Source organism: Danio rerio, chromosome 24 (genome assembly GCF_052040795.2).
Source record: "Danio rerio strain M-AB ecotype USA chromosome 24, GRCz13ab, whole genome shotgun sequence".
NCBI classification, from domain to species: Eukaryota; Metazoa; Chordata; class Actinopteri; order Cypriniformes; family Danionidae; genus Danio; species Danio rerio.
Genome location: NC_141044.1, coordinates 705,001 through 732,499, shown reverse-complemented (window position 1 = coordinate 732,499; position 27,499 = coordinate 705,001). Strand labels below are relative to the sequence as shown.

The following is a 27,499-nucleotide window of genomic DNA, read 5'->3' as shown; positions in this document are numbered from 1 at the left end:
GTTCCAATCTGAGCAAGTTTCTTGTCAATGTTTCAAATTTAAATGATTCAATCAGAGCAAGTCTGTGATGCAATCAGAGTCTCCAGTTAAGGATTTAGTGATTCAAATGATTCAGTCAGAGCAAGTCTCCAGTTAACGATTAACTTATTCCAATGATCAAATCAGAGTGAGTCTCCAATTACTTATTCACGAATTTGAATAATTCAATTAATCAAATTTTTTGCTTAACGATTCATAAATTTAAATGATTCAATCTGCATGAGTCTCCTGTTAATATTTCAGATTTAAATGATTCAATCAGATCAAGTCTGTGTCAGTGATGCAATAAGAGAGAGTCTCCAGTTAAGGATTTAGTGATTCACATGATCTAGTCATTGTGAATCTTTTGTCAATGATTTATTAATTCAAATGATTTAGTCAGAGCGAGTCTCCTTGTAAATGATTCACTGATTCGAATGTCTTCGAGTCTTCAGTCAATAATTTACTGAATCAAATGATCCACTTGGAGCGAAATGATTCTAATTTAATGATTCTCTGATTCAAACTGTGAATAGTTGAATGTGTTTTCTGTGTGTATAGAGTCACCTTGGTAAATGCCATGTGATGCAGGCACAAAACACGATGTATTTTTTCCAAGAAACAGAAAAAGTTCTGTGAGCTAGTGTCAAAAACAACTAAATATAATGTCATGTTATGACTATTTTATAAAGCAACATCTGTCTGCGCCTCAGAAAGCAAAAACTACACCAATTCTGAATGCATTAAACAAGTTGTTCAGTATATTTTACAGTGCATGAGCAAATATGATCCTGCCGAGCGACTAATAATGAAACGCAGCCTGCATCCAGTGCAGAAAACTGACTTCAGGGAAACACATGCAATGGGAATTTGATATTGATGCATTGAAGAGTTCATGCCAGTCTCCTCAGGGGGTATTATTGGATATTATGATGAGGAATAAGCTCTCATCCGGACGGGGAGTGTCTCAATCCCACCAGAGTATGCTGTTTTTCTCATTGCTTCAGCTCTTAATTATTATTATTCTTTTAGTAGCGGGATTAATGTTGGAAAACGCTTTAAGAACCTGAAAATACAACAGACATTCATTTATTTGGTTTAGTTTTCAGTAAGTTTACAGTATTTATTTATTTATAATTTCTAAATAGACTTTGACTTGTATGTCATTGCAGATGAAATGAACACAAGATATTTGATGCTTTGTCAAGTTGATTTCATTTCATTTGTAAATATCCATCCTTCCCTTCCTGCCATTCAGACCTGCAACACATCCCAAACAAAGCTGTGACAGCAGCAGTTTCGCACAGAAATCAGAAAAACTGGTGAAATAATGATGTGATTTGAAACAGGCGAGTGATTGTAGTTATGATTTGATACAAAAGCAGCATCCGAGGTCTAGTCCTTTAGGAGCAAAGATGGGCGGAGGATCACCAGTTTGCCAACAAATATGTGAGCGAATTAATGAAATGTTTTAAAACAATGTTCGTCAAAGAAAGAGAGGAAGACGCTTGGATGTTTTACCTACAACAGTGCAGAAAATCATCAAAAGATTCAAGGTTTCAGTGCGTAAAGGACAAGAGCACAAGTCTATGCTGAACAACCGTGATCTCCGACCCCTCAGGCGGCGCTGCATTAAGAATCCTCATCCATTTAAGCCAGATCAGCACATGGGCTCAGGACTACTGCAGTAAACCTTTGTCATGTACTACAATACAAAGTTACATCCACAAACGGCAGTCAAAACTGTACTGTGCCAAAAGAAAGCCCTATGTTAACAGTGTCCAGAAGCGTTTTCGACTTCTCTGGGCTCAGAGGCATCTAGGATGGACCATTGGAAACGTGCATTGTGGTCAGGTGAAAAGAAGAAAAGGATCATCCAGACTGTTTCCAGCAACAAGTCCAAAAGTCAGGCTCTGTCATGGTCTGGGGTTGTTTCAGTGCTCTTGGCAAAGGTAACCTGCTCTTCTATGATGCTCCATTAATGCTGAACAGCACAGATAGACTTTGGAGCACAATATGCTGCCTTCTTCTGCAGGGACGGCCATGCAGAGTTCAACAAGACAATGCAGAAACAACATTCTGCTGTCACAATGCCGGTCAAAAACAAAACAGAGTTCAAACAGTAACGCTCGCTGCTGATATGAGAACTGGAAAGTCTCTGTCTCGCCGCACAAAGCCACCGAAAGTCCTGTCGAAGACACAGAGAGTAGAGATGCATGAATAATCATAAAATGATCGCAATCTCGATTCGACCCCCTAGACCAGGGGTCTCAAACTCAATTTACCTGGGGGCCGCAGGAGGCAAAGTCTGGGTGAGGCTGGGCCGCATAAGGGATTTCACAAAAAAAAGTCCTCAAATGTCATTATTAACAGTTTTAATTATTTCTTCTGAACATGAAGTGTCCTGAACATTGATAGAACATTGAGTGAAGATTATGAACAGTTCTTCTGAACATGGCATCTTTTGCCTACTCCTTGCTGCCAGAGACTTGACAGCGCTTCTTCTCACAAATCTGAACCACATTTGGCTTTAGAGCGGAAGCAGTTGAGACCCTCAGTATGGCTTGAAGATGATCATCATTAAGTCTAGACCTGTCCTTTGACTTATTGAAGTTCAAGGTGGAGAATAACTTCTCACACAAATATGTGCTCCCAAAAAGGCCAAGTCCTAGGGAAAAAAGTGGGAGAACTCACTCAAAACTTCCATTCCCTCACCTAAAAAAAGGCGTATATATGTATAAATAAAACACCCCCACCCCACTCCAGTCACATCAGTCTGTACCAGTCTGTATCTACCTATAATATATATAAGACAGGGCTCGAAATTAACTTTTTTACTTGGTAGCACCGGTGCTCCCAACTTCAAATATTTAGGAGCACCAAAATAAATTTAGGTGCACCAGAAAAAGTTTAGGAGCACCCACCAAAAATGATTAAGCACCGCTGCAAATTGCTTTTTAAGGGATTTATTGTATTTTAAAACAACATCAATAGAACTGACAAAAACCAGAAACAACTATCTAACTAATGCTGTGAAGACATTGATATTTGTGTGCAATAATTCCAAAATGAATGTCTAATAATTATAGAATATTAATGATGATGAAAATGACAATAATAGTAAAAATGAATTACATTTCTCATTATGATACTGCCTTGAATGTGCATGAATGTAGGTTATCTGCTATAAAAAGTCTGTTACTTTATGAAAAATAATTGTATAGTTTGCATCAAACAAAAATGAAGCATATAAGAAATATATAAGCATATAAGAAATATTTATTTTGTACTGCTGTTTTTATATGCATGTCAATTTAATAAATATTATTTCTGCTACAAAACAAACAAAAGATTATAATAAATCATTCAGTAAATAAATAAAAAAATAATATACACCTCAAACAAGAATAGACAAAAGAAAGTAAGTAAAGTCTCACTTCTATCACTCTTTAAAAGTTTTGGTTTCAGTTTGTGTCAATTTAAATGTTCAGTCTGAGCTGATCTTCATTTTTCTGTGTTAGTGGAAAAGCAGGCGAGTCAGCCGACCTAATTTATGAGCAGGCAGAGCAGGATTCTTGCGCTAACCATCGGCGCAATACCGGTCTTTGTTATGAGCCGCAGTTTCAGTGTAAACTTAGTAAAGGCAAGCTCCTTTGGCGATGATATGTACAGTATTAGATTTGACTTTTAGCGGACATTTGGGCTGAACACGCAGTAAATGCAACGCATGGAGATTCGGGCACCTTCTCCAAGAAGCGCGTACTCGACTGATCACAGCTGGCGGATCATTATTCACCATGTGACGTGTCATGATCGCTTTCATCTGCGCCTCAACTTTAAACCTGTGTGCTTTAAGTTTTTACTCTTCAGCCGTTTGCATTTCCCGTGGTCATAAAAGCTCCTTCCCTGTCATCTGACAGCGGAATACCTTGAGTGAATGACATTCAGCACGTTTTTACAAAAAATCAAAACAGGTCGCACTACAACCATTATCTGCAGTCGCACTAATGCACCCAAATATATTATGAGGTCGCATAGATTAATTTTCGGGCGCATATGCGACCAAAATGGTCGCAATTTCGAGCTCTGTAAGATGCAGGCTGTAGCTAAGTGGCAGGCAGGGGCGGGAACAGCTTACCTTGGTTCTTCCCGCCCGTCACAGCGTCTAACAAAGGGGCGGGGTGCGTGGTGACGTCACCGGCATCCCCGCTCCTTTGTTTACACGGCGGGCGGGGAATGCCAGTGACCGCTGTGTACGGATAGAATCAGCGGAGCGGGAAGCGCTCGCTCTCCCCGCTCCGCTGATTCTGTCAGTGTACAGCGGTCGGCGCGGGCCACAAAATATTGCACTGAGGGCCGCAAATGGCCCGCGGGCCGCGAGTTTGAGACCCCTGCCCTAGACGATCTTAATCCAGCATTTCTACGATTCTGCCAATCATATTTTCAAGTTCAGGAGAGAAGCAAAGGCGGACAAGTCTTCACATTATTTTACATACATACATCTATAGAATCATGAGAAAATCCTGATCTTTAAGCAAAACAATGGTGATTCTCGGTTTAGCCAGAATGGTGCAGCTCTAACAGAGAGTTACATGAAAACCACAACAAACCCTGCCCTGATACAGGTGCAGTGATCGACACCGGCTGGAGCTGGCTGATAACACAGCTGAACATAGTGAGGTACTGATGAGCATGACATGTGACCAAAACAAACTGACGCACCACAACAAACACACATGAAAAACAACCCCACGTGACAACACAATACTCAATAGGACAACACAGAAGGTGCGCATGAACCGCAACGGTAACATCTGCACACATTACAGAGTCCTGCTGCCAAGGAAGAGCATACAGGTACTTGACTGGCCTGCCTGCAGTCCCGACCTGTCTCCAATAGAGAATGTGTGGCACTTTTTGAAGTGCAAAATGCGACAATGAAGATCTCGTACTGTTGCCCACTCATTTGCAGGGAAAAGGACACCTGAAACACTTCATCACTTGCTGTCTTCAGTCCCTAAACATCACTTAAGTGTTGTGTAAAGGAACAGCAACATTACACAGTGGGAAATGCTTTAACTTTTTGGACATGTGTTGCAAGAACCAAAACTGCAATACGTGTTTATTTAAGACAATAAAAATCCCGAGGAACATATTAAATAACGTTTGTTGCATTATATCTAAATAATAGTGTTTTTCTCATTGCTTTAACTCCATTCCTGTCCATCCATCACTGTAATTATGCATCAATCCGGCTAATTTTTCAGTATCATTAACCTTGCAATCTCCTTCTCAGCGCAGCGCCATCTGCTAATTCCTTCAAAGTGCGGATGAATCTGGGTTTCTCCCTGGAGACGCTTCTTGAGGGCATAAAACACTGGATCAGTTAATGAACTATCGCTATCTAGAACATGGAAACGGATTAGCTGCTAATGCTAGCGGTCGGCCATTAGTCACTTAGCGAAGCGTCTGAAAGCTAACATCATATTAAGCCTTCAGAGGAAGCTCTTGGCACGTTTTCCCTGTTCAATCACAGTCTCAACACAACTTCTTTAATTCTGTAGAGGCTCAGTGACTTCAGATAATGCGCTCTCGTTATTCCTGCAAAGTTTAGACTCATTTCTGTGCTAATTGCAATTACTGCTAATAGATATAATGCGCAGGTGGGATTATGCTATCATTAAACAAGAGGAGACAATGAAGATGTCTGAAGAGCAGGAGCGTGTGAGGGTGTGTAATTAATAAATACATTTAAAAAATAAAGCAATAATAACTATACAAAAAAAGAAGAAAAAGAAAAAAATATATATATAGTACTACTACTAATAATAGATTAATAATAATAATAATAATAATGCCAGTCATAATGAAATCAAATAAACAACAACAACAATAATAATAATATAGTAATAATTAAATAAAAAAACAACAAATAATAATACAAAAAATAATATTACTACAACTAAAAAACTAATTAAAAATAATAAAAATAAATAAATAATAATAAACACTACTAATAAAAAATAGTAATAATCAAATAAACAACAACAGCAGTTACAAAAAATAATAAAAAGCAAATATTTAAATAATACTAATGAAAAAATAACAACTGCTAAAAGAAAATAATTAAATAATACTAATATACTACTACAACAACAACAACTAACAATAATAATAAAAACAATAAAACATTTATAATAATAATAATAATAATAATAGTAGTAGTAGTAGTAATAATCAAATAAACAACAAAAGTAATGGTTCAACTAATAATAAAAACAATAAATAAACATAAACAACAACAACAAGAACATTAGTAGTAATAAATAAATAAATAAAAACAAATAATACCACAAAAATGAATATTTAAATACTGTCACAAATAAAAAATAAATTATGATGAATTCTTTTAATAAAGAAATTATAATTAAATGAACAACAACAGTAATAAATCATACTACAACTAAAAAGTGCTTAATAACAATTATAAATAATTAAACATATTAAAACTAAATAAATATATTAAAACTAATAAAATAATAATAATAATAATAATAATAATAATAATAATAATAATAACAATAATAATAATCAAATAAACAACTAATACTACAACTAAAAGTTAATAATAAATAAATATTGCTACTACTAATGAATTATAACTAAGAACTAGTAAAAGTAAACCAATAAAATAAAACAAAAATAAATGTAATAAAACTAATAAAATATAATAGAAATATTATGAATAACAGCAATATTAATATAATAATAATAATAATAATAATCAAACAATAACAAATAAAACTACAACTAAAAAGGAAGCCATTAAATAATACTACAACTAATAAATTATAACTAAAAACTAATGAAATAATAAATAAAACAATAAAATATAACAAAAATTTAATTAAATAAAACTATTACAATAATAATACAATTATTATTACTAAAGCAATATTATTATTATAATTATTATTACTAATATTATTATTATTACCAATGTCATTAATAATAATAATAATAATAATAATAATAAACTATATTAATAATTTAACTGTCCTTTATTCATAAATAATAGTGTTGCCTGTTTTGCTTGCAGAAGTTGTGAGATTCTTTGCTGATAGACACAGATTTTCAGATTTTCAGGTTTTTCACATGTGCATCTGTACGTGTTCTGCAAACATAATCACACTTCAGGCTGTTTACTCAGAAAGTTGCGGTGGAGGACGAATGTTTCCCTCTGGATGTAAACACACACACACAGATTTCATTTCACATGTGAAGTGACTGATGATGAATGCTGACTGTGCCTGTGCAGAACTCATGCTTATCAAAATCAGTCAAAAACATATCCTCTTATTTACAATCATTTCTCAACCACTTGAGAAAGTGCAGCGTCCTCATTTATATAACAACTTTAAATGGACTGAACAAACTAATTAAGTGTCCCAAGAAAAGCGTGCTGATGCATCAACATTAATGGAAATATGTGCTATAACATGTAAAACAGGATCATGAAAGGAGCAAAGAGCAACTCATGTGAACACCTTCATCATATTTTTGTCTTATTCACATTAAAGCAAATAATAAGATTACTGATGTCCACGCACAGTGAACTTCACAGTCCATCTCCCCTGCGTCAGCGTTTGTGTTGCCACTGTAAATATCAGCACGTGCACATACTGAAACTCCCCTATTGAAGCAAACCCTTCTCTCTTTCCCCACTCGACCTTCCCACCTAAACAGAGCTGGACTCAGCCACTTTCCTGAGTTTTTCATGGGGCATCATGGCCCTTTTAATCTTGTTTTTTGGGTGAGTTTCTGACCACCAGTAATAGACTATCTCCTAAATTTCATAGCCACGACAAACAGTAATGAAGCCTTGAATAAATGTACAGAAAAGCAAGCTGAGACAGACGTCACAGATTTAAAGGCACAAAACACAGTTGGCGGACTCATCAGAGGCATCATAACCACTATTTGTTTAATCTTTAGCAATATATCACCTTTATTTAGTCTCATTTCAAGAGTTCACACTTAGCTGATGTTTGATTATAAAGCTTGTTTGGCATGCTTTATTAGATCCTCGAGCCTGGGGCTCCCTCCAGTTTGCAAGACAAGAGGGGAGTTTGAGCTCAGGTAGATGTGGAGAACTCCCCTGCTGCAGTAGCTCATGAACAGATAGTGATCGCTCGTAAGAGATAACTACTGACTAGCAGCATGTCTATGGTGCTGATTTGGATTAGTCAATTAACATAAGCTGCATGTATTTAGCTGGTGGGAGGAAACCAGGGAACCCGGGGGAAATCAACATGAGCATGGGGAGAACGTGTAAACTCTGAATAGAAATGTCAGCTGGCTTGTTAATGACTAGAACCAGTGATGTTCTTGCTGTGAGGCAACAGTGCTAACCACTGGGCCACCGTGCAACCCATCTAGGAAAGGAGGAGGAGTAGGGGTGGAAGGGGGGATTCTTCAAAACAAAGATGGCTGTCATATGGAGCTTAGGGCATGTATAGTGGCTTAGGACTCGTCTGATTGGTAAATCATGAATAGAGCAATCATAAGCACGTGATCCTCTCGACATTAGTTTCAAGAGTTACAAAATACAATATCTAACAGCGTAGCACTGAAAAACATGAATCTAAAAATGCAAAACTGTAATAAGCTTGATGTGTGCGTAAGGAGACAGCTTTTTTCCTGGGCTCGGCTCATTTTTTCCTGTGCCACGAGGCTTGCTGTTTTGCATAAGTATATATATAAGGGCTGAGTGTGAAGCTGGATTAATGTTGGCAGAGCTGTGGGACTGAATCAGGTGAGTAATGTGAGCTTTTCCCGTTCATTTATCAGATCCGCAAGAGTCCGGATGAGGAGAGAGCAGCTCCCACGGTGAAACGCATGTAAATGTGCAGGTAAACAATGCGCTGCTTTGCATAAATACAGCTCACCTGTCCGGCTCTAAAGGCACGGATGGGAATAATGAATTGCAGCTGTGATTTGTCTTGTGTGTACTTGATGTAATGGGAAAGAAGGTCTGGAGCGCAACACTTCTGAAATAGGCATTTAAAGGAACCGTTCATGCAAAAACCAAAGTTGTGTTGCACTTAAACACTTGTGTATTTACTAACATTAACTAATTATGAACAATACATGTGTAGCATTGATTAATCATACATCAGCATTTACTTTTGATAATTAACATCCAAATTCCTGCTTATCAGGCTCCATAGATATATACACTAGATATCGCATAGGGATGCTAAGCATGCGTCTATAGCGCCGCCATATTGGTACAGTGCTCCCAGGACAAATGTCATTCAACCACACCAGTCAAGACAGTGTTCCTAAGTGAAGATGCTGGACTTTAGCGCTAACTACGGGTGTAATAATGAGCAAACAAAGAAAACAAAGCACAAAGGCAGAACATTTCATAGGTAAGGTTTAGTTTTTTACGTTTTTGTATGTTCTGAACTTTTGTGCTCTACAGGTAACGTTATTGATGATGATACAGTCACTTACTGCATTCACCATACGGCAAAGCAGCTCCAACTCGCACTTAATACTCAGCTTATGCTAGTTTTGTTGAATAAAATCAGCAAACAATGCAAAATAAATACGACAATGAGATGCTGCGCTGCTAAAATCTTGTATTATAGTCGGCTAGTGAAGGAGTCGTTCATAACGGAGATTCATTCACAAACGAATCACTCCCTCTGTCAGTATGAGAAGTGAAAGCAGGAGAGGAGGTGTGTTTCAGGACACGGATTAGATCAAATTTAACAGGGAGGGTGGATTAGGGCTGTGCAATTAATCGAAAATCCGATTTCGATTTTGGCTTCTAACGATTATGAAAAACCATTAATCGAGATAAACGATTATTGCATTATACACCAAAACCGCGAAAGACCGCATGCTTATGTGTGAGCTTTAATGGTCAAATAGGTGTCAAAACGCGGTGATTAGTGATTATTCATATTAACCCTCATTTGCGTAATAAACAAACGAGTTGAGAATCAAAAGACACGTGAAAGAGAAACCATTAAAGAGACAGTGCGAAATGCTGCCGCCTGTTTTATAATTATTCAAACGAGGAGAACATCCCTTACTGCTCCTGACTGAAGGATTTTTGTAGCTAAAGTGTTTTTCTTAGGGTGAAGATGCTTTAAGCACAGTTTGTTTTATATTTTTATTCTATTGTGTTTATTTCTCTTTCCTTTGCAGGGTGGAAAATAACTGTATGTATATACAGTTGAAGTCAGAATTATTAGCTCTCATGAATATTAGCAACCCTTTTCCTCCAATTTCTGTTTAATGGAAAGATTTTTTTTTTTTAACTTATTTCTGAACATAATAGTTTTGAAATCTCATTTCTAATTACTGATTTGTTTTAACTTTGCTATGATGACAGTACATAACATTTTACTAGATGTTCTTCAAAATACAAGCATTCAGATTAAAGTGCAACTCAAAGGCTTAATTAGAGTAATGAGACAAAGCATTATATAACGGTAGATACTTCTGCAGACAATCAAAAATATATTGCTTAAGAGGGCTAATAATATTGACCTTAAAATGGTTTTCAAAATATTTAAACCTGCTTTTATTCTAGCTAAAATAAAACAAATAAGCCTTTCTCCAGAAGAAGAAAAAATATTAGAGGAAATACTGTTAAAATTCCTTGCTCTGTTTAACATAATTTGGGAAATAGTTATTTAAAAAAACAAAATTCTCATTATAATTTTCATAATTAAAAAAAAATAATTGCATACAGACCTCCAGGAAAACTCCCGATCATAGATATATGTGTATATGTGTATATCTCTGGCTTTTGATGGCCACAGTCCTCCACTGCAGCTTGGTCCCACATTCATTTCAAAGGAGCGCTACCCTGTACTAAAATGGCGGCTCTATTGACGCATTCCGTCCAATAGACAACAACAGGGTAGGCGACATCTAATGTATACATCTATGATCAGGCTCATTTAATGCATCAAACTCCATCTTTTAAAATCTAAATAGGAAGCGGAATTAAACAGTCTCCTCATGAAGCCGGGGTATATTTTGAACACATATGATTCGAATCGCACTCTCTGATTGGTTCTCAGGATGTAGCGGCTTCTGCTGTCAAAGGCGAGTGGTGTTTGGAGGCTTTTCACCAAATAATGGTTATTTCTGAATGCGCTGACGCTGCGATTTAGATGATTTGAAGCAAAAATATTTGTTGAACATGTACTACATGCCTAAAGCATTCGCTCAGTGTCATTAGCTCATTTTTGGCAGGGTTTAGCCGCTTCTGCATCTGAACTCTTCACATGTTATTTCCGTTCTGCTTGATCTTCTTTTCCATACTAAGCATTTTAATGATACCAGAAACCCTTTTCAGGCAGAGATGCTACTAGGGAGTCTCCTGAAAAATCTCGTTTGTTGTCGACAATAAAGTATACTCTTCTGATATTCATAACCTCCAGACCACATCAGTCAGTAGACAGCGGTCTCTGGTGGATTTACGTGGGAACATCAGGTGCAAATGGCACTCGCGAGAGAAATTTAAGATCTGGAAAAGCATACACAGCGGCCTCTAGTGGATTCACGAAAACTAAAACTGCGCTCGCAGTTGAGTGCTTACCTCTGTTTGGAAGGATTTCCCGCTGTAACCAGTTTGTCCAGTAGCTTGCCATGTACATCGGCAGACTTGAGATGCATAGAAGAGTTGGACACGATGGCAGTGTTCGAGTCTTGTGAAGAACGGTTCCAGAAAGCTGGTAAGACAAAAACAGAAGCCAAAACATTAATAAACAATTAAATAACAGGGTGAGAATGTGGTCAAATCAGAAAACATGGTAAAATCAGGCAAGGACGCTTCTTTTTCTGGATTGCTTTTGAAAACACTGTAGGTTGAGTTTAGGGAAGTGGCTGGGTCAATCGGTGTATTTAAAAACACTATTGGTTGGGTTTAGGGATGAAGGAGGATGGGTCAGTTGATCGGTCAGTCAGTCAGTCAACAGCGGTCTCTGGTGGATTTATGTGAGAACAGCAGGCGCAAATGGCACTCTCGAGAGAAATTTAAGAACTGAAAAAGTGTACACAGCGGCCTCTGGTGGATTCACAAAAACTAAAACTGCATAAAAAACGTAGCTCCTGGGATGTATTTGTCGCTCTCCTGAAATGTATACAGGGGTACATAATCAGAATAAGCCTGGGTTGAAAATCCACTCTAATCTCGGCTGCTTAGTTCTTCAGGAACTGCTGTTACTTTCATTTAGTAGTTTTTCATTAATGTGTACTTTTAATTTTATTAATTTATCTAATTTTGCTAACTTTTAAAAACTGTTAAGCTTAATTAACAAACATGCATTCTTTGACTAATCGTTTTATTCTTGATTTCAGTTTTCATTTACTAAAATACCCTTGGAGCACACACACACACACACATACATACACACACACACACACACACTCACACCTGCTGCAGTCGCACACTTGACTAGACTGACAATTTGATGATATAGACGTGCAATTGAGGCAATAAAGGTCTCCATTCAGCGCCATTGCATTGTTCTATTGTATTCACACAATGATAGCGGAGCTCAATAACCGTTATTTAGCAGACAGTTATGAGAGAGAAAGACTAACCCTGCATAATGCATTATAGTGAACGGGTCAGGAACGCCAGCCACCATTTCTGCTCACTTCTGAATATTATTACAGAAGAGGTTATGGTATATTTACCAATAATAGGACTTCAAATGCTGGCGTATGAGGAGGAAAACCGTTTTATGCATTATATTTCTCTCCCCTGCACCAATTGCTTGGCATTTAAAGCAAGTATTTTGGAGTGTTTCATTGTTTGTCCTCATGGAAAATGCACACAGACTCTCTGAAAAGGTCACGATGCACAAAAATAAGCGACTTCAGAGCTTGATTTCCCAGCAAACTCCCCACAGAGATGTAAGACGGCGCGTCAGACACCGAAGAATGAATCATTTAAGACTATTATTATGAATCTGCCATGCATAAGGTTGGAGGATCAGAGCTGAGATTGGCATCGGTTCACGTTGCTTTCAGAAGCACAAAAGCGGTAAAGAAATCGATACGGGTTTGTGTTTGCTGGTAATGACGCTTCAGCAGCTCCACTGGACGCTGCTTTTTGTGTGTGTCCGAGCTGAAGACGCTGACAGAAACGCTGAGTCAGGATTAGGACTGTAAAAGGAATCCGATGGTACGCTCTGGAAAGTCTTTGGGAAATCTCTGTCCGTCAGGTTTAATTTAATTCACTTACAGGCAAACAATCAGAGGATGCAAATCTGAATGGAGTGTTTGTGAAAAGGCTCTTTGTGTAGTCAATAAGTGCATGTGTGTGTGTGTGTGTGTGTGTGTGTGTGTGTGTGTGTGTGTGTGTGTTTGTATAATCAGGGACATACATTTAAATACGTTTTAAAATAAAATACCAAATGCATCAATTTAACGTGCGTCAAAATAAACTACTAATTACAGCAGCCACAAATGTAATCAAATTAAACACTGTATTATACATTTTGAAAATACTGCAAAATACTTTTTTAAAAGGAGCATGAGATTTCTTCACAAACCTTCCATCAAAAGGCATATTCGATCCATCCCTTCACCATTAAACTGACCTAGTAAACAATGTTTGATAACAACAAATCTTCTGAGTTGTGTGACCTAATAGTAAGCAAAATTTCATACAGAAAGTCCTGTCTTGAAGATGATATTCAATGGTTTAAATCATTTAATGCAGATAATGAATCAGAATATAGTACTTTATCTGTTGATCATCTTTCCACCCACTGTGTGGCCAGTAAAAATCCCATCATCTGTTCAATGATTATTCAAGCTATTAACAATCTTACATTTAAGAGGTTTACAGGCCTATGAAGAGGTCATTTTTTGTTCACATAATTTGCAATTTTCACCTATTGATAAATACTCTTAAAAACAGCAGTACATCATAGTTAAGTGTTTTATATTTCTAAAGTTCCACTGCATTTCCTCTTGCAGCATTGAGACTGGTGATGTTCTGAAGGCTACACATCCTGTCCTTAACCTCCGAGGGCTTAGTGGCCACATATGTGGACAGCACATTTGAGCTCTTAAGTGGCTGTTTATAAGACTTTAAATGTTTTATATTTTGTTATAGACATACAGTGTCACCCTGCAACTGTTTTGCAGTATATGAAATGTCCCAAAGACTATTTTTAACTGTCCAAAATGAGGGGAAAAAAATTGGTTTTTTACTCTCTGATTGTCAAAACATGCTTAAAAAAATCTATGTTAAACAAAAAAAGTCAGGAAAAGGTGTTTTATATAAATTTGGACCACGAGTCCACATATATGGACATCATATTTCTCTAAAAGTACATCAAATCAAAAGATGATACTTAGGTTTTTATTCTAATTAGGTTCCAATAAGCCCAAATAGCAAAGAGAAATTAAACATGCATGTAAAAAAACCCTCGGGCCTTAAGAGGTTAAGAAACAGTATTTTATATCATCTCATTTCTAAAGCAAAACTGCTGAGTTGTACACTGTAGCCATAATAATAACAGAGCATTGCTCAGTAGCTATTTTCAATGATTGTCGACTTGCTTCTGAATATGCCCTCACCATTGGTCGGTCAATTTCTTCCAGCATAATTTCCACCCATACTCCAATCACTGACCACCTTCTTCAAAATAAATCAGTTTTCTGTTCTGGTCTCAAGCTTTAGAGAGGTGATTAATACTGTAGACATTATCCAAAGTGCTTTACAATATTTTGAGACTACAAAAATACAAGACACTGAATATTTTGATATAAAATCTAAACCCATTTTCATCAACCCTATCAAATACAAATGACAAAATACTATTTTGTATTTAAAATACATTTGAAATGCATGTATCATAAATACTGCCCATCCCTGTGTATAATGACATGGCTACGACCTACACTCAAATAATGTTTGCTGTTTGTTCAAACTAGTTATTTACGCTATAAAAATGCAGTGTTCCACACACACACACACACACACACACACACACACACACACACACACACACACACACACACACACACACACACACACACACACACACACACACACACACACAAACACACACACACACACACACACACACACACACACACACACACACACACACAAACACACACAAACACACACACACACACACACACACGTTATCCAAACACTAATCGATTACGTTGACTTAAAAAAATAAGTTGATTGAACGTAAAACAATTAAGTCATCCAACAAAATTCTCAAGAATTGTGTTGTTTCAGCTAATTTTAATAAGTACTTTGAACAAGCAGCAAAAATAAAAAATTAAGTCTAAAATGAGCTGAAACAACACAATTATTGAGTTTTTTGGGGAGACAACGTAATTGCCTAATGTTAAATCCACTCAAATTAGGTAAAAACAAATACGTTAACTTAATTCCTTCATGTCACCCCTAAACAAATGGATTGTGTAGAACCCAGCATTTTTTTTACAGTTCAGGTATTACAGTGCTCAGAATGAATGAGTTCACATCTCACAGATCCCTATTTTAAACTCTAATCTCTCCAGGATGCTTAACAGTAATATATTTGTGAATATATATTAGATTAGCTAATCTAAAATTCATAGATTAGCTGATCAACTAATCTAACAAATAAGCTGAACATCGCAGTCCAAAAATGAACGCACCCCCCCAAAAACATTAATCAAATTGTAAAACACAAACAGGAGAAGATCTCCTTCCTCTAATAGTAAACATGCATTAATTATATTTGTTCTAATCAGACTTGATGAAAGCAGAAACACTTTGATTGACATTCTTCCAATGTACGTGTCATCAGAGGGCGAAATTAAGCCCCGCCCATTAGTAACCCCCTCATTAGCATAGAACATCAGTCTTATTTATGAATCTGCCATTATGCTGACACACCGGCAACTGTAGCTCCACCCTCTTCAGAAAAGAGAACAATCTCATTTGCATTTAAAGCGACAGTCACCAAAACGCCACAATCAGGATCGAAGCCTAAAAAGGGTCAGATTCAGAGAGTTGGAGAACATCATCTGTGTGCTATTTTGAGCTGAAGCTGAAGCATACACACTCTAGGGACAGCACAGACTCATTTTACGTCTCGTATAAAGGGGCAGAATGGGTCCCCTTGAAGAACACATTCAGTTCATTTCCATCATTCTCCGTCTGACAGCTTCTGGAACGGAGCCATTGATTTGTCCGTGTGTCAAGCACCTAAACCATCTCCAGCACTAAAAGCCATCATTATTATGTGCTCCAGCACCTTTACTTTTACAATATGTTTTGGGAAATTAGGCACCTCAGGGTTTAGAGAGAGAGAGAGAGAGAGAGAGATGAAGCCATTCCAGACTCGTTTTTTGTTCTAAGGGATTGCGAGCAGAAGTACCGCATTGCAGAGAGGATTGAAGAGAGACAGAGCCAGCGGATCTACAGGGAACTTCAGCTCTCCTAATGTGGACATAATTATATTTGGCATGGCCATGCTTGCTGCTATTAATGTTCTGCCTGCATGCATGCGTATGTGTGTGTGTGTGTGTGTGTGGCTCCTCATTACGATCGCAGCACCCTTGACAGTTTCATTAAAGGTGTGGATTTGTCCTGGCAACTGGAATAAAGTATTTATAAACAAAGCTCTGTTGTTGTCCAGACTCTTCCATTAGTGTGCTCAAATCAATGGGCCCTAAGAGAGCGCGGCTCCGTCCCACTTTATCTGATGCGCTGATTGGGGGGCCGGCTGTGTGTGTGTGTGTGTGTCTGCGTGTGTGTGAGGGTCCTTTCTAATTTCAGGAACATATCTGTCTTTGTAATAGTTAGGTGTGATATCGATCCACCTTTGCACATCGTTCCTGACACCTGGAATGAGCTAAATGATCTCGGCGAGGGGGATTTTCTTCCTCTTTTTTCATGCGTCGTGAGACCGTCTTTAAGAGCTGCCTTTCACTGCCACTGACAGCCCATTTGAAGACACTTCCAGACTCTTCTAAGTGGATGCAAAAAGGCACAAATCATCGCAGGAACGGATTTCTGACAGTTTCCTGGAAGACACTTTTATTCTGGCCTCTTCACTGAGGAACTTTTGAGCAGATCCTCCCGCAATTACCGAGAACAGAGAAAACACCTCATGCTGAGCCCGAATTCATTTAGAGAAGAGCACAAAGTCTGCTCTCATCAATGCAGAAGTGATCTGAACTGCACAAACACTTCTCGAGCATTCACAGTTATCATGTCAGAGTTATTACAGGGGTAGTGGTGAACATTTACTCAGCCAAACCTCCATAAGTCTTTGTGATTTGTGATCTTGCTTTTTCGATTGCCTGGCTGTGTGTAGCTTAAGCTTAGCTTGTCTTGCTCCGCTTGAAATTGTTATTTAAATTATTAGCCATCGCGATCAAACTCGATCAAATTAATTACTAGATCTTTTAAAGGAACCATGCGTATTAAACAGTTAAACTCTGCTGCTATTTTAAGATTTCCGCCTGGATTTTGCCTACCCAAATTTAAAAGCGTCCCAAATCCACATGCAGAGGTGTAAATGCAAACATTTGGTATCATTTTAAAGAAAACCCTTGAAATATTCATATTGAAAGTGTTTAAAATAAATGCATATCTTGTTTTTTTTTATTTTTTTTATATAAACTCAGATTTGAAAGTGTACCTTTTAGGTTGTGTGTGGTCTAGCGTGCTGTAATTAATGTTGCTGGTTCCTGCACATGTCTGTAATCATAGGAAAAAAGAGAAATGTCTCCACCAAAATCTATGCAGAAGTTATTGTATTCCAGCTGATGAGAGGTGCTGTACAAGCCACAGGGAGCGATCATTGTGTTCATATTTCACTATTCTTTTGTTTGATCAAACATAATTCACTGTGTTTGGAGCACGTCAGACATATAAAAGGATTACTTATGCACATCAGCTCAAAAACAGAGGAGGTCTGGTGCAATGCTAGCCCTATAAATCTTAAAGCAAAAGTCAATGAACCTCGTCATGAGTTAACTGCTTAAGCAACATCAGTTGTGCTGCCATGTGGGGTGGGGTGGGGGGGGTGATTTAATAGTCAGCTGTTCAGCAGTACCTGTTTCTACCAGCAGGAGTGGCACTGTTGTCACATTTTCCCATTTCACAAATTCCCGCCACTGCCCTGTCATCTTTCATTCGATATTTTGATGAGCTGAAGCTGATGAGGTAATAATACAACTGTTTCGCCAAACTGAACAGTTCTAACCGCTGATGAAGCTTAATATTTGTTTTGACAGTATAAAATGTGTGTTGGTAAAATAAAACTGGAATCAATAAAATGTGCGGGGACGCAGTGGCGCAGTAGGCAGCGCTGTCGCCTCACAGCAAGAAGGTCACTGATTCGAGCCTAGGCTGGGTCAGTTGGTGTTTCTGCAACCCGGGCTCATTGTGGAAAGTTTCTGCGGACCGTGAGATACGTCCCGGGAGGTACGTATTCGAGCGTTTTTTGTTTTCGCGAATCCGCGAGAGGCCGATGTGCACGCTTTTTCGCGTCTCGGGCGCCTCTCGGGAGCGCGCGCTGTTCGCGCCCGCGACGTTCTCGCGCGAAAAGCCGCCGGATCAGCCGACCCGGCCGCACCTCCTCTTCCTCCTCCTCCTCCTCTAAACCCGAGCGACGGTTTGCAAAAGCCGTCCAGAAAAACAAAAACCAAAAAAAAAAACAAAAGCCCTCGTCTTCGATTTCGACCGCTTCGGATCCCGCCGCGTTCTCGACCTTATTTTTCGCATTCCGTTTTTTATCTTGCCTGATTTCTGGAACCGCTGTTCCCCGGACTCGATCTGGGTTGTCGTCCCCGCGGCTGGCTCCTCCTCCTCCTCCGGGACCTCTACTCCGCCGACGCAATGCTGTGAGCTAAACGGACAAACTGGTTGCATCAGGAAAGCCCTCGAGCCGTCGGCCGGCGAGCGCGAAGAGAGGAGCGGAGCGGCGTACCTCCGGCCACGTAAATCGCGGTCTACAGAAACGTCCGCGGGGCTACGTTTCCAGAATGAGCTTGGGATGTGTTTCTGTGTGGAGTTTGCATGTTCTCCCTGCGTTCGCGTGGGTTTCCTCCGGGTGCTCCGGTTTCCCCCACAGTCCAAACACATGCGGTACAGGTGAATCGATCAACTAAACTGCCGTAGTGTATGAGTGTGTATGGATGTTTCCCAGAGATGGGTTGCAGCTGGAAGGGCATCCACTGCGTAAAACATATGCTAGATAAGTTGGCGGTTCATTCTGCGGTGGCGACCCCTGATTAATAAAGGGACTAAGTTGAAAAGAAAATGAAGGAATGAATGATTTTCTAGAAAAATGTCCTCATGGTTAAGCTTAAGGGTTCAATGTGGAATTTAGCGAACACTTATTTTTGTTTTACTACTATATGCTACATTTTAATGGTCTATACTGAATTTCATTCAACTTAACTAAATAATTAATAGTAAATAATATTGTCTTGACCTCTGTAACATTTCCTCAGAGGAAAATATAATGTAAAAGCTACACCTTCACAGAGATATGAAGAGCAACTCTAAGAATAGCAGTGATCAGCAGGTGAGCTGCTTAATTACCCCAGCAGCTAATCAACAACTGATGCTTTAATTGTACTGTATATATATCTGTGTTTAATCACCTGACATTTCTTTTATCTAGCACATTATATTCTACTTCACAGCACTGCACGAAGCCAAACTAACTTAATGTAATTAACAGCTTATTAATCTCGTCCTGTTTAACCGCTGGCTTCCGTTCAGACACTTTCATTCTCTTTTCCCTTTATTTAGTTGATCAAAGTGCATCAGAAAATAGTAGAATTCATGGAGGTCCAGATATTTTCTCTATATTTGACTATCAATATTTAGTCATTTTAAATTAATCCTGAATTGTTCACACCCTCTGTTCACATACATTTATAATTATGTTCATATTTATCTGCATACCTCTGATTACTAATAGCAACCTTTACATAAATTCATCTACTGTAAATCTCTTCATAGGTAATAAAACCTGTATATAATGTTCATAGTACATCCATTTGTAAATATCACCATGGTTTTTCTATGATTGCACTTTATAAGTTATATCTGTATCCTGCACTTACTGCTGTTGCACTCCTGGTTAGCCCTAAACTGCATGTTGTTGCCTTGTACTTGTACATGTGTAACGAGAATAACATTAAATTTAATCTAATCTAATCTAATCTAATCTAATCTAATCTAATCTAATCTAGTAATATAAAGTATATTGTACATACTGTAGTTTATATTCTATATATTATTTATATTTTAACAACAGTCAAAATAGTGACTGTATAATTTTTAGCGGGCGGCAATGAGCAACTTTTCAAAAGCTACATCATCAATCATTCATTCATTCATTCTCCTTCGGCTTAGTCTCTATTTCAGAGGTCCCACAGTGGAATGAACTGCCAACTATTCCGGCATATGTTTTACACAGCAGATGGCCTTCAAGCTATAACTCAGTACTGGAAAACACCCATACACACACACTAATACACTGCGGCCAGTTTAGTTGATCAGTTCCCCTATAGCGCATGTGTTTGGACTGTGGGGGAAACCGGAGCACCCGGAGGAAACCCACACCAACACGGGGAGAACAAGCAAACTCCACACAGAAACACCAACTGACCCAGCCAGGACTCGAACTAGTGACTTTCTTGCCGTGAGGCCACGGTGCTAAATATTTTTAGATTATTTTTTGTCATATATTTTGTATCCAAGTTACTTAACTTTATGAAAAAAAATATATATTTAAACATTATTATTATTATTATTGCAATATATTTTGTTTTCTTCTATTTTTATCTATTTTAATATCACTTTATTATCATGTTCACTTTATTTAATAGATTTTTTTGTCAATTTTAGATTTGTTTGATTGATTAATGCACCTTTACAATAATACACATGCATATAACTGTAAGCATATTTATTTTGTTAATTTGTTATTAGTTATATTAACTAGTTAACAAAATTGCAAGATGCTTTCAAATATTTGTATTATTACTTGATGTGCACAATTTTATATTTTTAATATTTATTTTGTATTCAAGTCACTTAACTTTATGAAAAAAAACAATTTATTATTATTATTTACTTTTATTATTATAAATATTCTACTACTACTACTATTATTATTAATATTATCATTATTATAAATATGCTATTATTGTTATTATTATTATTATTATTATTATACATATACTATTATTTATATTATTATTGTTACTATTATTGCAATTATTATAAATACACTAAATGTAATTGTTATTATTATCATTATTACTATTGGTACTATAAATATACTATTATTCTTATTATAATTATTATTATTTTAAATATACCTTTATTATTATTATAAAAATACAATTAATGTTATTGTTAATATTATTAGAAATATACTATTATTATTATTATTATTATGATTATTATTGTTATTAAATATAGTATATTATTGATGCTACTTTTAGATTAATTCACTCATGATTATTACTGTTATTGTGTCAAATATTAATATTTTCATTTTTTCCTAAAAAAAACTAAAGTAATTTATACAGGAAATAATTGTTTTTCAGTGAGTATTTCTATCACTTTTTTTGGTGCATTACACAATATTTTTGTCTTCAGTTTTCCTCAGTATGTGCTTTATTAAATATATTTCATCACCTAATGCTCTGTTGACTTGCACTCATCACAACAGGACCACGGATGAAAACGAAGACACATTAAGAGTGCAAATTCACATCAAAGATAATTAAATTAGCTTCAGCCGCTCAGATTTTCCCTCCTTTATTAGGCACAGGGAAAAAAAAAAGTCAAACTAAGAAAGCCTATTAACATACGCTCAGATGATAGCTCTGTTTTCATTAGAGTTTCCAGCGTTATCGCCACTTCAGATGAGATCAGTATTAAAATAATAACACCAACATCGAAAGCCGAACCCTTATGAACTCCATCCTGTTGATTGCTTTCATACGTAAGGTCATATTCAAACACTGATATACTGCAGTCCGTGTGTTTGCCTTTAAATCAAGCCAATAAACAAGACGAATGAACTCACGAGCGGATGAACGCTCAATAAACTCTTATTGCACAACATCATAAAGAAAGCCTCTGGCTCCTTTATTACAGTGATTTAGGAGGACTGCATGTCAAATATCGGAGCTTCACCAATAGCAGAAATTCATATATACGCCATATAGAGCTTATATAACTCAAACACACACCGAATAGGCTCTGGGCTTAGCACTGTCGCCTCACAGCAAGAGGCTCGCTGATTCAAGCTTCAGCTGGTGTTTCTGTGTGGAGTTTGCATGTTCTCCCCGTGTTGGCGTGGGTTTCCTCCGGGTTCCCCCACAGTCCAAACACATGCACTATAGGTGAACTGATCAACTGCATTGGCCGTAGTGCACAAGAATGAGTGTGTATGGGTGTTTCTCGGTAAAGCCATGGAGACCCCTGATGAATAAAGGGACTAAGCTGAAGGAAAATGAATGAATGAACACACCGAATAGATTTTATTGGATGTCACAGATCCATATTTCTTCCTTCTTCATGCACGGTAGCTCACAATAAAGACAGACATATTCCAGGTGGAAAGAGCTTTAAAAGTAAGCTGGACATCTAAAGTAAATGTATATTCAAACACCCATATAAGAAGATCAAATCAGCTCAGATGTATTTTTCAGTGATGTATTTTTGATCCAATCGATTGGCCTTGGTGAGATTTCTCTTTAAAAACATTAAAGGCTCCACCGACCCCGAGCGTTTAAATGGTAAATACAGAGATTTCACTCAGAAAAACACAGTACAATATCTGTCAGGCGTCTTACAGTGCGATCTCTATCTATTAAATCAGTTAATATGAGTTTGCAGAGAAAATATTGAGTGCCCTCGCTCTTTATCTCAAAGGTCAAGGAGAATTTCATATGAGAGCTTCAACATTTGGCAATCAGATCAAATAATGAGTCAAAAAGATGTGAAGATGCTGATGGGGAAGTTCATGTTTATGGGTCAAATGGTCATCTGGGAGCTCGATGCATGCTAACACAACACTGTTCATACTTCACACACACAACACAAACCACATGCTGCAGAACATATATACTGCATACACACAGTTAAAGTCAGAATTATTCGCCTTGCTGATCGCAATTATAGTTATTAATAATATTAGTTTTTGTTTAGATATTCTTCAAGACACTAGTGTTCAGCTTAAAGTGACATGTAAAGGCTTCACTAGGGTAATTAGGGTAAAGTTAGGGTAATTAGGCAAGTCATTGTATAACAGTGGTTTGTTCTGGAGACAATCCAACACTAATATTGCTGAAGGGGCCAATAATATTGACCTTAACATGGCTTTTAAACAATTAAAAACTGCTTTTATTCTAGCCCAAATTAAACAAATAAGACTTTCTCCAGAAGAACAAATATTAGAGGAAACACTTGTGTTACATAACTGTTTGCAGAGATTACTTAAATTTAAAAGGATAGTTCAGTCAAAAGTTTTGTAATTGTGCAATTATTTATCATTACCGCTCATGCCATTTCAGACCTGTATAGATCTATTTGATTCAGCTATTAATGATTACACAATTATCGATTTTTTTGGTCAAACAACTAACTGCTAACTAACTAACTAACTAACTAACTAACTAACTAACTAACTAACTGCTAACTAACTAATTAACTAACTGACTAATTAACTAACTGACAAACTAACTAACTAACTAATTAAATAAATATATAATATCAAATGTCAAACAAATAAATAAATAACTAAAAATAACAAAACCTATACTAAACTAAAAGGTACAGCAAATTTAAAAATAGTGTTAAAATACTGATTTATAAAAATGTACAGCTATTATAGCTTTGGCAAGCATGACTAACTAACCAAAAAAAACAAACCAACCAACTAACCAACCAACCAACCAACCAACCAACCAACCAACCAACCAACCAACCAACGAAACCAACCAACCAACTAACCATCCATCCAATCAACCAACAATCCAAGCCAGCAACCAACCAACTAACCAATTAAATAAATGAATAAATAATAAATTACATTAAACTAACTAAATACATGACTAAATAAATAAATAAATAAATGAATTAATTAAAATGTACATGTACAGAAAATGTAATTTTTTTTATCAAAATAAAGAAATAAATGAAAAAAAAGAAAAAAATGCAAAGCAATCATAACTTTATATATAAACTAATGAATGAATGAATGAATAAATAAATAAATATAAATGAACGAATAAATGAAATACAAATAAATAAATATGAATGAATGAAATACAAATAAATACATGAATAAATGTGAACGAATGAATAAATATAAATTAATCAATTAAATATAAAGAAATATTAATGAATGAATGACTAAATAAACAAACATGAATATATATATATATATATATATATATATATATATATATATATATATATATATATATATATAGTTATGTTTATTTATTTATTCATTCATTCATTAATATATATATATATATATATATATATATATATATATATATATATATATATATATATATATATATATATATATATATATATATATATAAACGAATGAATGAATGAATGGATGGATGGATGGATGGATGGATGGATGGATGGATGGATGGATGGATGGATGGATGGATGGATGGATGGATGGATAGAACTAGTATACCATCCATGGACCAAATTTAAAAACCAAACTGAAGTGTAGAGCAAACTCAAATATGTCAAAAACCAGAATGACAATAAAGAAATAAAATAGAGATAGATAAATGTTAAACTTTAAATATAACTAAAAAAAATAAGTAAAAACTCTCACTGGACACAATCAATAGAGGCTGACAAGCATCCGACACTCTGTCCCGTCAGTGCAGCGGGATGAAAACAATATATGAGGAATTCTCTGGTGAGCAAATAAACAGTAATGAAATCACATTGGCATCAATGATCTGCTCCCGCTGAAGAGAGACGCTGTAGGAAATAATTGAACGGGGACTGAGAAGTGTTTCTGAGGGAAAGAAGAACGAGCGGGAAAACAGTGTGTTCGGAAAATCTATAAGGAAGTGTTTGAGATCAGAAAGCGTGGGGAATTGGATCTGGAGACGAAGGAAATTCAAAAGAATAATTGAAGGGAAAGAATAATTGTATTAGCCGCAGGGCCTGAATATCAAGTGCCCTAAAGTATAATTTCATAAGCCTCTAATTAAGTTACTGTCCAAACGTCGCCCGCTCCTCAAGTCATCTTCTCTGGATTTTTTGATTCGCTATTTCGTTGTCATGGGGCGGCATGCTGGTTAAGTGGTTAGCACTATGGCCTCGCAGCAAGATGGTCGACCGAAATGTGACCTCCGGTGGACAGTAGCAGACTCCAAAATGAAATGCAGATTCAGAGTTCCACATGAGGTGATTATTAATGAGCAAATAATATAAACATTACAAGTGTAAACATTAGATGAGCAGGTTATATTGTAATCCTGTGTCCTAACAGCACGCTATATATATATATATATATATATATATGTACTTTGAGAATGAAGCAAACTTTTTGATGTACTGTAGTCAGCATGCAGGAGTTTTTCTAGCATGTCAGTCTCACCGCAGTCTCTCTGTTAAAAGAACATTCTGCACATAAACTCTTATGCCTTGATAAATAATTGCAGTAATAATGTTCACTTTTGGGACAAAATGACAGCTTGGAATAAAAATCTGAAAGTGCTATTATGTGCAAAATCGCCTCTGAGGCACATGCTGTAATTTCTTATGAAAATGCCACCGCTAAGTGATAACTATAACTCAAGCTTTTTTTTTTATCATTATTATGTTTTTTTGGTCACATTTCAGGGATTATACAGCAAGTCTGCTTATTATAGCTCATGGCAGTTTTTATAATGCGCATAGCACCAAATCATCAACACGTCATACAAAATAATATAACTAAGATGCAGCGTATGATTACCCGCTATTACATTTGCCTGTGATATTTGATGTGCTTTCTATCAGATTATTTTATTTGTCATTTTAATGATAGGTTTTTAACCCATAATCCTGATTCTGAGTCATTTGTGACTAATTCCTTACACCATAATTCAAAGCTTCATTGATTTTTCTATTGCTGAATGTCCTCTGGATTTAAATAACTTAGCTCTGGGACAAAGCAGGAAGATAATTCTAGGCTAATATGATCCTTTGTTCGTCCATAAAGAGATCATATAGGTGATATTTCCAGCTGAAACTCTTGTATAACTGGACTTTTCTCACATATGATGAGCTGAAAGTGCTCCTGATGACACCCGAGGCTTTTTAAGGACTATTTCAGAGCCTTTCTGTGCATTAAAGGGAAGAACATGTTGAAAGATTTGCTCGATGGTGAAGATGGAAAACAGCGGAGCTCAGAGAATGATCAAATATTACAAACAAGCATTATTATTAATCACTTTAATCAAAAATAATTGGATCAAAGTGTGATACGGTGGCTCAGTGGTTAGCACTGTGAACTTACAGCAAGAAAGTTGCTGGTTTGAGTCCTGGCTGAGCCAGTTAGCGTTTCTATGTGGAGTTTGCATGTTCTCCCCGAGTTAGTGTGGGTTTCCTCCGGGTGCTCCGGTAACCCCCACAGTCCAAACACATGCACTATAGGGGAATTGATGAACTAAATTGGTCGTAGTGTGTATGGGGGTTTCCCAGTACTGGGTTGCATCTGAAAGAGCATCCTCTGTGTAAAACATGCTGTATATGCTGTAATAGTTGGAGGTTCATTCCACTGTGGCAACCCCTGATGATTAAGGGACTAAGCCGTAGGAGAATGAATGAATAAATAGCTGCATTTCCTTGAGATATCAGGCTGGATTTACTGACAAAATGTGCATCTAAAAGGCCTCGGTTAAATCTACTTTAGTGGAAGAAGTGAAAGAAAGTTGATCACAGTGCTGAAGGTGAAGGTGAAAGTGCCCTGCGTCCTGCTTCTTTGTGAATCTGCAGGTTTTACAGAGCACTTTCCTCAGCTCACAGAAACTGCGCACATAAGTCTGTCTGACAGGGGAATTGCATAAGGATTATAGAGCACATGCAGCTTAATTCAGTGTGTGAAGCGGGACCTGCTACCAGCACAAAGCAGGTGTGATGCTGGAACTTCATTCTGCGCTTGAAGACTAAGTGCACTTTCATTCAAACCAGTCGATTGACATACAGTAGTCAGTTTCCTGAAGCAATCCTTCTGAAGTGGCATTTAGATGTGCACAATGCTGCTGGGGAAAACTGCAGTCGTTGACCTGCCGGAGCTGCAATAATAACCATCTAAATATGAGAAATAAATTAATGAGATACACACTGGAGAGAAGTCAAATGTTCTGCCAACGCAGAGACATAATTATACTTGGTAAGATCTCTTAAAAT

General features: G+C 36.9%; 1 protein-coding gene across 2 annotated transcripts in view; it reads right to left on the bottom strand.

The window, feature by feature from the left end:
* Positions 1 to 27,499, bottom strand: part of hecw1a (HECT, C2 and WW domain containing E3 ubiquitin protein ligase 1a) — a 226,340-nt gene that overhangs the window by 96,005 nt on the left and 102,836 nt on the right. For both annotated transcript variants that reach the window (XM_087309002.1, XM_087309006.1), the window contains exon 5: positions 11,645 to 11,777. The gene's annotated coding sequence lies outside the window, so the exon portion shown is untranslated. The remainder of the gene's footprint in view (positions 1 to 11,644; positions 11,778 to 27,499) is intronic.